Here is a 14018-nt window from a genome sequence, read left to right on the forward strand (position 1 = left end):
AGTGTTTGAAACTGCAGAATTTTCTGTTGACCTTTTAACATGTCTTTAACACTTTGTAATTTCATAATTATCATCAACATTGTCTGTAGAAAGTATGAAGAAAACAGTATGAAAGGCTGTGTAAAATAATACTTCCATATAGTTATCTTATAAATTACCACATTAATGTCAAATTCATAAAGTGTAATTTTCATCTTAACAGCTGTCACATTTTCTTTATTTTTAATGAACATTTATTACATAATATGTTTTGAATATTTTAAAACTCTAATTATCTTTGTAATGCATAATTTGTTTACTTAATCAGTGAAATAGTATGCCATGTTTATTAAAGTTATTGATACAAAGGTTCAAACAAATTGTTGGTAATATAAGAGTAATCACCCTCTACTCACATTACCTTAGGTAGATCAACAAGTAGGAAGAAAAATAAGGAAATTGAGGACCTGAACTTGACATTAAAATCTGTAACAACACAGAAAGATGAGAAAGGTAAAATACTACTCTTTATATTAAGAAATAGGTTTTTTTCTGTCACCTTGCTTGTGGAGAATGAAGTTAATGTTAGATAACACTGCACAACAAAGTTTTTGCTTCTTGAACACTGTTGGGTGTTCCTTATAGATGTTTGGCTGCTGATCATGAAAATCATGTCCACGTTTGCCCATTACGTATAGTTTCATTGAAATCTTCAGTTTTGCTACAATGGGAAAACAATATCAGGGCAACTGGAATTTGTCAATGCTTGCTGACTACTCTTGAACACTGGAACGTGATGCACTGGACATTGAATACAAACAAAAATTAGGAGCAAAACACTTTTAATTATGTTGAACTTAATAGTGTATTACAAACATAAACACAATTAAATAAGTTATTGCCAGTAAACAGTTAACTGACTATTTCTCAAAGTTTCTACTGATGAAGCAAAACCAAAACTATATTTGTGCATACCCACCAGATACCTGCCACAATCAGCAAAACCTTTTCAGGAAGCAAAAAATTTCAAAAAAATTGTTGTGCAGTATAATTTTTTGTATGGAGTGTAAAGGTTTATTATTTTAATTTTACCTAATACAAATGCTAGATTAGACAAGCTTTCCATAAGTTATTTCTATGTAATTTGATAGAGAGTGTGAGCAGGAAATTCTGAAATTTGTATATTCCCATTGTTGTATCACTTTCCAGTAACATAAAAAGTATGTGATATGTATCTTAGGACAACTGGTGATACCAAAACAAAATTGAGAACAATGTTTTGACCTTCTTAGGTCATCTCCAGATTAACAAAGAAGGAGTTTGCAACAGTTGTCCTGAAATACATTTTACTTCAAGTTGGTTTCGTCATCACGAAATACGTGATATATTGTTAATCACTTAACCTCTCCTACATGTTGATATGGCATGTTTTTGTAAACATATAAATACAAAGATTTTCTTTTTTTTCCATTGTTGCTTTTGCTTGTTTTGAAGTGGTGTAAAATGAGCAGGAGAATATGTCAATGTGAGGTTTAATAGTACTAAAAAAACATAGGATTTTATAGTTAACTGAAGACTTTTAAGAATTACTACATAAAATGTTATTAATACAGATTATCTTTGGATACATCAATGATCTGGCTGTCTAAGTTGGTGATAAAGGTTTTAAGATATTATTTTTAGAAATAGCAAATAACATAAGTTGAATCTTTCAAACTGAGTTATTCAAGAAAAAGTTAAAATACTTTCCAGAATTATTATGGTTTTTATACCTTATGTATTATATAGAAACTGAAATACATCATGATGTATTCTACCATATTAATATTGCTCTCGACATGTAGTCTTAAATGTGTTTAAAGATGGAACCTCTTTGCTTTCTACTTTTAGAGATACATTTCCCTGACATAAGTGAGGATTTTTTTAGCATTAGTCATATATAAAAGAATTTCTAAAGTGTGGAACATCAGGTTTACAATTTCACCCATTTAAAGTTCTAAATATTTATTTTTCATTATTTTTTTAAGGTCTGGCACTAAAATTGTACTAATGTATAACTTGTAATTATAAATATTTATTCTTTATCAGTGAGAGTTAAATATTTTCTTTTGGAGTGGTTGGAAAGAAATACAGTTTTATTCCATATGAGTTCTGCAGTTATAACACTTAGCAGAGACATAAATCAGGTAGATAATTGTGACTAACCAAAAATAATTGGCTTTATAAGTACAATGACATTATTTACGTAGCTAAAACTCATTCAAAACAAAAAGCATAAGCTATTATATTACTGTAATTTTATTGAATGTTATTTTTATACATTTTAAAAATGCATGCTGGTACATTTTATCTGTTTTTATAACTTTAAAAATTAAAACAACTTATGTAACAAGTGTGTGGTACAAGTATTGTGTACATATTAACTAAAAGCATGAATTATTATACTGTACATAACTATCTTTAATATTAAATGAGTGTTCATAATTTTTGTGTGTTTTTCAATAGTTAGGTCACTGATATTCTTAGGGTGAATCAAAACAAGTGATAAAAGTCTGCTTAATGTAAATCACATACCACAGCATTGAAGTGTTTTATCTTGTTACTCTCAACAAGGCTACAGTTCAGTTATATTCATCTCTTGCAGAAAGGTGATATAACTATTTTAATTTCAGGAACTGATCCTAAATCTGTACTGTATGTTTTTTATAAGTAAGAACAGTGTAAGAAAGGTGACAAATGCAAGTTTTCCCAAGATGATGTTGAAAATAAGAGTGAAAAGAAGAGTATTTATGTAGACTTGAGAGATGAAGGTAATGTATTTTATTTTTTTATCTATGTATCTATTATCTACTAAAAACGTAAAGTATAAAGGTTTTTTAAATCAACTGTATGGTTTTCTGTGTTTGCATTATTAGTGTTAGACTACTGAAGCATTTTAAGAGTTTAAATGGCAATCTTCAGTTGTACCTTTTAGAAAATTAATGTAGATAAATCTAATTCTGTTAAGGGTTTATATCTTTCATTTCAAATATAAAAAGTTTAAATTCTATATTTTTTTGGTCAAGATGAATTTTTATCTAATAAATAATTTGGATTTCAATCAATTATTGCATACTGCACTTGATAAACCAGAATAAACATATGATATCATAGAAGAATATTCCTGCAGCTTTCAAATAGTCAAAATATTTTCAGAAGTAAAACCACAACAACAAAAGAAACAAAATTCCTGTCTTTGGTATTTTCCTCTTTTCCTGAGCCTGACATTGAGGTCACTTGTTCACATTTATGAGAGCTCTGGGTATCTAATATGTTGACAAACCAAATTACTGCTGCAGTAATATATGATCAGTGTATTGACTATAGAATTTCCCATTATAGCTAAACATGCTACTGGTAAGATTTTCCAGGAATTTAATTCAACGTTATATACAGACTAATTCTAAGGAAATTAGATTCATGGGTTTAGCCACTGATTTCTTCTTCTTTTCAGTAAAACAATGTTTCTAAGTAAGAATGTAATCAATAAGAAGACATTTGGAGTCTGTTTTTCTTTGTTTTTAACACTTTTTATTTTAGCCTGTCATATTCCACACCATTTCAAGAGTTTTAGTTTTCCACTACTTTTCATGCTTCCAAGTTGTTTGTTTTGGGAGAGAATTGCTCTTCTCATACTTTTGTTTCTGTTGATACCAGTTCTACCAGGGGACCGGTACATGTTGATAAACTTTACCACACTTCAAATCTGGTTGATATACCTATGGTAGTTGTGACTCAGATGTCATTTGTGTGGCTTTACTCTTATTTACACATGGGAGAATTGAGTATTTCATGTCATTAATGTATGGATTTTGGTAAGTTAGATATTTATATGTCTTTATTCACCTAAGTTATTTTAAATGAATTGTAAATGAGATGTTGATTATTAATTGTGTTATTACTAGATACATTTAATCACTTTGCAAGTACATTAATCTTACATACTTTGTGGTCTCAACAGATTTCTTGGCTTTGTTAGTTCATTATTAGTAATTTAACTAGGTATGTTTAGCCTAGATTATTTGTAAGTTACAATTATTACTACTAGTAACATATAATTATTTTATTTTTCAAAATTGTTAATCATGTGCTAAACCATTTTCCCTTCATAATCCACAATTTAAAATTCTTCCCCACAGTGTCCACTTCATTGCCCTATATCATGTTTTCCATTTCAGGACTTTCCTGTTTGTTTGGACAAACCTCAATTCTTTTTTCACTCTATGATAATTTGTGCTCTTCTCTCTATGAATAACTAGATAATGTTTGCTTCTGCTCATTCACAGTCCATAGACCACACTCCACTGATTCTACAAGATACAATAGAGGGAGGATTCCTCATGACAGTGGGGGAAATCCATTCTTAACTCCTCTCAATAACCCATTCATTTGGGTAGTTTTCTTCTTTTCAACCTCATTTGGGCCCAGCCTTCTCCTTTTCAGGTTTGGAGCAAGCAGTTCACATGTTCTTCACCTCACATTTCTTGCAGTTAAATGTATTCTATCTTTGTGGAGATGTGAACTATGGATCAAACTTGTTTGTATTCACTTTAGTGGGAACTGAGAGATCAGTGAAACTTCTCACCCATACACACTGCCCGCATCCATATACTAGTAACAACATTTACTAGTTCATGTCTTGCATTATGTATTGTATGTTATAAAATGTTTTTCATTTTAAGTTTAATTTTCTTCATTAGTAAAACTTGTGATTTCTTTACTAATGTGATGTTAACGTGCATCTGCTTACAGAAGAACTGAATCATTTAACCAATCAAAATAAGTGTTTGTAATAATTATTTTAGCAATTAATCAAAATTATGATTGAATCAGTTGTCATGTTAATAATAAACTAATTGAAATTAATGTTTCTAGTTATTCCAAATATCCAGATGATCAAAATATTTGTTAGGTACAAACTTACATAAGAGGCAGGTGTGGGGATGCTTTACGACTGCCATTTCCATTAAATTTACTATTCCTGTCATTGTTACTGCAAAGCTACAGAAGCTATCTATCACTGCACCAATTTTGAACCATTGACTGTCAGCTTTCTGGCTATTTTAATAATAAGGTGTAAATTTATTGTATTTTGATTTTTTTCTCAACACTGTGTAATGTTTGTACATTACAATTGTATCACTATTATTTAAGGTTGTATAAGCATGAGCAGATCTAGGGCAGGAACCCAAGTGGTCCAGTCATTCATATTTTTAGTAGTTAATAACTTTATTCTTCAGTTTTGTATAAGAGAATGCAGGTGAGGTGAATGGATCCATCGGGGTAAACTTTATGCACATTTTTCAGAGATTAATAATAATATTGTTTAATATTATATTTAAATAGACATTAATTTAAGGTAGAGATCAAGGGAGTTGAAACCCCATCCCTTCTAGCTCTTCTTTTTTAAAGTAATACCTGTATCATTTAATGTTTTTATCTGTGGGGTCTTAACTCCTCCTCCATTTCCCCATTCATTTAATTAGGAAAACAGTCAATAGTATTGAAAATAAATATTAGGTTTCAATATCTGTTTGATTGGTCTATTAATTACCTTTATTATTATTTATTTGAATTTACTTTATTTTGAATCTGTAACAGTCAGGTGTAGATTCAGCCATTAACTTATGAATACAATAATATGAACATCAACTGAATGTTTCCCTGGTAAATTATCAGGCCTTGGCTTTTTCCAGAAATTAACAGTGTGCATGCATTCTAGACTTTATGGAGATTTGTTTTAATAAAGTTAGCATTATTTTTCTGAATTTATAATGCACAGTGGAGGGATTTAGACATTTTCATTGTTGGTTGGTTAGCTTGGCATTTCATGGTGCAAAGCAACTAGGCTGTCTGCACCAGACATTTTGGAAATGAAGTTAGAAAAAAATTACCTTTTTTATCTAAATGGTAATAAAAAAACTTTATTTTAACCAAAATTTTGAAAAAAATTTATGGTTATTATTTCTTACATCATTTGTAGCCCTTATATTTATGACACTTGTAGCTCTTGTAACATATGCCTACTTTAAAATCTGTTTTTTATTGTTTGAAAGTTATAATGTCACAAGTGTTTTAGTACTGTTGATATCCAAAATAAGTAAAAATGCAAGTGACAAAAAAGAATTGAAAACAAACTGATGTTTGCAAACACTAAAATGTGAATAGAGGTGTATACATGGTTTTCCTTTCAAAATATAATAATTTATTTCAATTAAAGTTTAAAATGTTTGTTTTTATTTTCCAATTGATCACATTAGTAGAAATAAAGATATAGATTTTAAATTGTTCATTACAACCTATATGAACTAATAATAATAGACTTTCTAATTAATTTTATCACTAATGACTTGTAACACAGGTATAAATAATAAAAACAGTGAATGTGATGTACACTTGTTAATTAAACCACTAGAAGTCTAATTGGACCCCCTCTTCATAAAAGAAAGAAAGAGAAACTATTCTTGCTATGAGAACAGTTGTTAAGAAAGTTTAAATGTACTTGGATATAGCACATAGACTATCATGTGTTGATAAAGTTAAAATATAGGTTGTTTTTATAGCTTTGTAAAGTTTCTTTTGTTGTGAATTCTGAATGTATTTGTGTATAAAATTATATTTTAAAGCTAAAGAAATTTTATTCAAAGAGAAAATGTATGATAACTTTGCATAAGGTAAGTAAGCTTATACAGTTTAAAGATGGGTTGAACTGATAACAAATCTTATTAAAAGTTTAACATGATAATGAATGTATAGTGTTTGGAAAAAGTTTTGTCATCATCAGGAAAGATAGGCCTTGTGCAACACAACAACATGGTATCCAGCTAAAGTGAAGCCCTTTCAGATACCTTATGCAATGAAATACAGTGGAGTGCCGTTAAGATGCAGTATTTGGGAGTCAACCTTGTTAACCACGGCTTAATAGGTCCACGGATTAAACCTTTGTGACTGAAAAGTCGAAGTCGCCAACAGCTCAGAAACTGAAGTGATGTCTATTGGGTGTGTGGCTAATATTTATACAATTCCATAAAAATATTGGATTATCGAATTTAAAATAATACTTTAATTATTGATCACTTTTTCACGGATTTACCGCGGATTAAGTTTAATGTATGGAGAGGTGTGATTCGGTAACAATGGCAGCCTCCATAAAGCTGGCATACAGAGCGGATAAGGTAGATTAACGGTCAATTTCTACTGTAATATATTCTAGTTATTTCCCAAATTAAAGCAAATCCTTTTAAATATCTCCTTGAAGTTATAAAGCCAGGATTAAATTTGTAAGCCACGTTTTGCACTTTCTTAAATTAGCGGTGAGCCGCGATAATCCTCGCTCATATTCGTCATGTCAGTGTCAACGACAAGGAGAGTGTGAGAAACTTTAGAAAGCCAGGTAGTAGATTTAATACATCAAAAATTCTGGGACAAGACTTGCTACAGCGGCTTAAGCAATTTCGCGGTTTAATGGCGCTCCACTGTACCTTACAAAGCAGGAAGCTGAGGCAATGTTGGAAGCTGGAATTGTTAAGCCTTCAAATTTAGCCTACCATTTACCAGTTTTAATCACAAAAATTAGAGATAGGTTAACTGTTTCTAAATAAATTTCCAAAAGCTGAATCTTGTGATGAAGTTCAACTCTGAAACTATGGACAACCTAGAAATTATAAGGTCAGGTTCTCTTCAAAGATCAACCTCAGTAAAGGTTATTGCCAAATCCTAATGAAGACAGGATTTACAGAGAAGACAGCATTTTTAATACTAGATGGATTTACCAATTTCAGCAGGTGCCAAGTCAACTCTGCAGAAACATTCAACTGTATGATAAGGATGATGCTGTGCAACACCACCAATATCAAGCACTATGCAGATGCCATCCTGACACTGTGAAATGGGATAACAACAAAATGTTTTGTTACCAACTGGAATATAGAAAGTTTAATAACTAAAATATCAGAAAGCTCACAAATAAGTCTGTTTTTAATATTTATACATTATGAGTGTCAGTATCAGTTTTTTTAAATAGATGAATGTGTTTCATGGTAACCACAAGTTTCATCACATGTTAAGTATACCATCACTGAGATGTTTTGAGAGAACAAACCAAATGCATCACCTTTTACAGTTACAAATTTATATATGATCTGTACATGTCTGACTGTCAAGTTTTAAATGACAAAATGTATTTTCTGTGTGTTTAATGCTTAAAAACAACATTAAATAGAAATATTTTATAACTTATGTACTTTCCATCTAAGTGGTATTGTAAACAAGTTAGAAAATCTTGATTTTCTGTATTAGAACTTACTTTTTTAGTGGGGGGTTTCTTCTTAAAAATGCTTAACAAGTTTACAATTTTTGTAAATTAGTTCTGTTTAAGGATTTAAACATCTACAGTTTGTATTTATTACCACCAGTTAAGAGTACTTATGAAAGAAGCAAAAATTATGCAAAGGACAACATTAAATAATGTTCCTCTTCTTTTTTTGTTACTAAATCCCTAATAATCTCATTAGATAAGAATTGTGTGCCCTACTTTGTGGAAAATAATTCCTTGAATTCCTTGAACTGATCAATTACACTCAACCCATTAGTACCACACCTTTTATAACCCATACAAGAAAAGCACATGCTTACTCCTTAATTTTTTTCAACCACAACATTATTCTAACGTGATATCATTTTAATTTTTTCTTTCACTCTGTTTTTTTTCCACTAATTTTAAATTACCCTTAATTTCACATGACAGCTTTCATCTTTTAACAGTTGCCATTTTTAGTTAAACAATTTATTTATCTTCATTATTTGAACAAAATAAACATTCTAGAACATTACTTAATAAATATTTACAATATCACAATATCTTGCAATTTCCTACCATATTCACTAAATAGTAAAATTGTACAATTTGATGACAGTATTTTATTTGGTGAACATATTAAAAAATATGTTTACAAACACTGCAACTTAATAAAATCATAATGTGTTTATTAAAAAGTAAAAACAGTAACTATAAACAGAGCATCAACCAAATAACTTTATTATGCTTTAAGCAATCTCAAGTTATGCAACCTCTTTGCTTCATACAATATACATTTCAGTGTATAGGTATATTATTAAACCTGATGATGACAAAACTTTTTCCAAACACTATACATTCATTATCATGTTAAACTTTTAATAAGATTTGTTATCAATTCAACCCATCTTTAAACTGTATAAGCTTACTTACCTTATGTAAAGTTATCATATATTTTCTCTTTGAATAAAACTAAAACTATAGCTTTAAAATATAATTTTATACACAAATACATTCAGAATTCACAACAAAGGGAACAGAAAAGATAAGTAATTAATATGATTTTAATCTGTAATTTTGATATTGCATTAGTTTTAGAACTAGCTCACACCCACCGAAATGTGTAAAGCTAAAATTCAATGTCGGATGCTGATCAAACTCAAAACTAGTAGTAGAGGTAGTTGTAAGTTAATTATTGCAAATACAATTTAAAGTTCTTCAAAGTGTGTATGAGACTGGGATAAATGGCTCATTTATTATCTGAGTTCACAATATTTTGTGACACAATAACTTGTAAGTTATTCAAAATTTCGAATATTTGTTGGACATCAGTTTGTTTGTTTAGAATTAAGCACAAAGCTGCACAATGGGCTATCTGTGCTCTGTCCACCAGGGGCATCGAAACCCAGATTTTAGTGGTGTGAGTCTGCAGACATACCGCTGTGCCATTAGGGGCTTGGACGTCAGTATGAGCAATTTTCTAACATCTAAATTGAATTTTATTAGGTGTCAGTTAAGTCCTCAAATGTTACCTAAGAGTATTAATAATAGACGTAATACACTTAGCAGATTAAGTGAAAAATGTTAATTCTTAAAGCTTTTGTCTTTGATTGATAATATAGTACCAAAGAAACTGCTGTTGTGGCATATAATACAACTCATTTAGGACATTCATTTGAAGCATTCTTGGAAATTTCATACACACACATATATATTCTTGTGGGATCACTGGCCATTAACAGGGAGCCAAAGGGTCTAATATTACTGAAGATGAAAACATTTTTTAAATTGTTCAGTTACTTATTTTGCTTATGCTTGTGATTTTTTTGGATAAAATACAAATAATTTTCACAATAAAATGTTATTACGTAAATTTCAAATATTTGCACATTTTATAGAAATGTAATATAAAAACATTTTCACCATTTTAGTGCTAATTTGATAAAAAATACGTATATACTGACTATACTTCATATATGTATATATACAGTCATAAACTATAGCAGTTTATAAAATAATTTTTAAAAATATTTTAAGTGTAATATTTTTATCATTTGAGTTATCTATGATTACACAAGATAACATCTACACTCTCACATAATTTTGAAAGGTATTTTTTTGAACATTTAATTATTTTCCTATTGTAAATAATATGATATGATGATGGATTTCTGATGAATCTTTGTAGGTAATGGAGCCTTTTTTAACAATAAAATATTGTTTTCACTGCATAATGCTCCTGTCTTACTGGTAAATATCAGTTATTCTCTTTGAAATGAAACATCTGTTTTCAATTGCCTAACTTTAAACTTCATACAACTTTTGAACCACTTACTTAATCAAATAAAATTCTGGTTCTTATTCCATAGTATCAACTATTATTTGTATCTTGATAAAATTATTGCAAATATTAACAACAAAGGCACCATATATAAATATACTCTTTAAAAAAAGAAAGGCAAAAGGGATATTTTGTTATTTTAAAGAGAAATATATGTAATAACGTTACAAGCTCAGAGTATGTGATGTTACACGTGTTAAGGCACTGATTGTCAGACCAAAATGACAATAAAAGTTGTGCACTTTGAAAACGGAGGAAAACATCGGATTTTCGCCAAAACGCATGCGTATCCAATAAATTTGTTTGAGAAATCTGCAAAAACGGCTCGTTTGGGTTGAGAAAATATTTTACATAGAAGAGCGAACAACGTTTCGACCTTCTTCGGTCATCGTCAGGTTCACAAAGAAAGAGGTAACTGACCGAAAGCTACCTGAGTGTCGGAATGTAGAGGGCGGTATTAGATGTTTGAATATATAATTTATTTATTTTATTATATTAATATAGCACCATCACAAGGCTATGGAATCGTCACCAACAACATGGATCAACTCGTGACCGCCCACGATCTGGCAGACCTCGTTTGACCACGCCCGCACAGGATCACTACATCCGTTACGCCACCTTCGGGATAGGACCACCACTGCGACGTCTACAGCTTCAACAGTCCTTTTGCACATTCGAGGGAATCTTACGGACTTCGCCTTTGCAGACTTTGGATGTTCAGCAGTGACTGTGCAAAGTTTCACACATGTCACACAGAACTACCCGAATAAACTTGTTAACAATATGTCTTATATTCTGCCTTTTGCGTTTCTTTTTTTTGAAGACTATATGTTTTGAATCCCATTAGAAAATAATAGTGGTGTAAAGGTTTAAAATTATTTAAGTATGATTATTTACACACATTGAAAAACCTTCAGTAGTTTAATGTATTTGATTGAGGTGAAAAAGCTAAAAGAATTAGGAATCGTGTTTTAGAGAAATTTATAATTTGAAAACAAGAAGGCTATTTTAACCTTGATATAAGATTTTGATGTGGGCTACCATTGCATTTAATAGCTTATAAGGCTCACTGGCATACAACAACTACAGTAGTGGTTGGAATACAATTGATGCAAGTAGTTTGTTATAACAACAGTTTTATGATATGAAGTTTGTGAATGCTAACTTAGAAAAGGTATTCACCCATAACAACTGTTATACAAGTGTTCATTGTCTGTTCCCTAGTAGGACAGAGGTTAGTGTTTGAATTTATAATGTTAAAGTCAGGGTTTTGATTCCCCTTGGTAGACACAGCAGATAGCCCGTTGTTGCTTTGCTATAACAAAACAAACACATTCTGTCTGATATGTCTAGAATATTATCTACCATCCACTCACCGTATTGTCTGACTGAAATTATATATGAATGAAATCATTAGATCATTAATGCATGTAATAAACCTTTGAAGTCCAAAGTACATGTAGTTTTTAAATTAATTAATGCATTCAGAGGGAGATTTTAAGTTTCTAACTTGTTATATTATATTCTTAAAGTTTATTTGTAATTTTTCTCTATTTTTTCACACAACTATTTAAAAGTTATTATATTTTATTAGAATATCTCTCCTTTATGATTGAACCTTTTTACATTTATTATTCATGTAAAATAATAACATTTGGTCAATCTAGAATCTCGTAAAGCTGAAAAAATATATATCTGAGACAGCTCATATCATTATGTTTTCATCATCAACTTTGAGGGTTATTTTAGAGTCACAAGACGATGAAAAATTCCGCACGTATAAAAAAATTTGCTTATGTGTTCATGGGCTATGTAGCAGTGGTAGTGGATTTATCAAGTGGAAGCTGACGTATGCTCTCCATAGAGAGCCATTGTGTGGGTTTTCTGTACATTAAAACACAGCTGGCTACAGTACAATGTTTTATCACATTTTAACACTACTGGTATGTATTTTTTTTTCTGGTCATAATCAGCTATGTTTTTTGAGTGGTTGTGATACATGCTTTATTAAATAGTGGGGTTTAACTACATTGCTTTATTAGGTAATTATAGCCTTTAGGTGTTAATTATCATCCCTATCTGGTAAAACATAACAGAAGTGATCATGTTGTATATTTTGTTTTTAGTGAGGTATGAGTTTAGTGCATTATGTAATCATAGTATTTGATTTTGTCCTGTTGAGATGTTAATCCAGTGTTTTGGTATCATGAAAATTCTAGTCAAAAGTAATAATATCTAGATATTTTCAAACATTTGTTAACTTTTCATACAATCGTTGTCTTCAGTAATTTTTACTCGTGAAAAAATTTAAAGGAACTCAGCATTAACAGTTTTTATACCCCTATAAAAGTGTTTCTTGTGCATAACATCAGGGTCAGAAAAGCAAGAACTTGTTTATCCTTTTTAATAATACTAAAATATTAGTGTATAAACATTTGATCATTTTTTAGGTTTTGTAATGTCATTAAAACTTTTAATTACTTTTCCATTATTTACAATTTGTTACCCTCTTGTAAGTTACAAAAAACAATGTGCTCATTACCTTTGAAGGAGTTTCAAAATGACAGGGTTTATAATTTTGTTGTTTTCTGACAATAATTTTATAATAGCTCAGGCTGCAAGCTAAGAAGTGATGCATTAAATTAATCCTGATTCTCCTTTATTATGTTTATAAAGAATACTTGATTATGAGTTCTAATAAAAATTGCCAGGTTTATCAACAGCTTTACTTAAAACCTTTAGATACCTACCTTGTAGCTTAATATTGGAAAATGTCACTACTACAGCAGCTTCTTGGATATAAAATATGGAAATTATCAGTCAGGTTTTCAAAGAAATCTATGCAGTCTTGATGACATTCTGTAAACCCTGACATAATGTGATTGGGATTAACTTGTTGCTGCTTGCTGGTAATATCAGCAGCAGGTTACCACAGATATATTTTGTTCTTACCATACATATACAGTAAATGCCATTGAAATAATGTGCTTTATGTAATTTCAGATTACTGTACCTATATAAGCAGCTGTTTTATGTGGGACGAAATTCTCCTGCAGGGTTAAGAACCGAAAAGAACAAACCAACATTTACTATTATAGAGTATATATAGCTGCAAATCTACAGTATGACTTAAATGAGTCTTACAAATCATAATGATCAAGTCTGATTGTAAGCACTTGTCTGTAATGGCAGATTCATTGCTCTTAACTTTAACCCTCTGTTCCTGGAAACATTTCTTGAGACGTCTCTGAACTAAGTAGTTTAGAAATAGTAGATATTTTATTTTTACCTAAAACATTGAATGAATTTTTATTTCTTAAAAAATTATAGAAGTTGCTGTTTAAGAGATGTTTTCTTGTA

At 30.2% G+C, this 14018-nt stretch overlaps 1 long non-coding RNA gene across 8 annotated transcripts; it reads left to right on the forward strand.

Moving 5' to 3' along the window:
• The first annotated feature begins 404 nt into the window (after positions 1-404).
• LOC143243130 (uncharacterized) lies at positions 405-13380 on the forward strand. Of its 8 annotated transcripts, none has more exons than XR_013023983.1 (4): positions 405-492; positions 2690-2789; positions 3676-3833; positions 11160-13380. It is a non-coding gene; the product is annotated as an uncharacterized LOC143243130 (long non-coding RNA). The 8 variants fall into 8 exon arrangements; XR_013023985.1 differs by lacking the exon at positions 11160-13380 and adding an exon at positions 7800-7938 and having other exon boundaries at positions 406-492; positions 2652-2789; XR_013023989.1 differs by lacking the exon at positions 3676-3833.
• The last annotated feature ends 638 nt before the right edge of the window (positions 13381-14018 follow it).

Source organism: Tachypleus tridentatus, unplaced genomic scaffold, assembly GCF_004210375.1.
Source record: "Tachypleus tridentatus isolate NWPU-2018 unplaced genomic scaffold, ASM421037v1 Hic_cluster_2, whole genome shotgun sequence".
Lineage (NCBI taxonomy): Eukaryota > Metazoa > Arthropoda > Merostomata > Xiphosura > Limulidae > Tachypleus > Tachypleus tridentatus.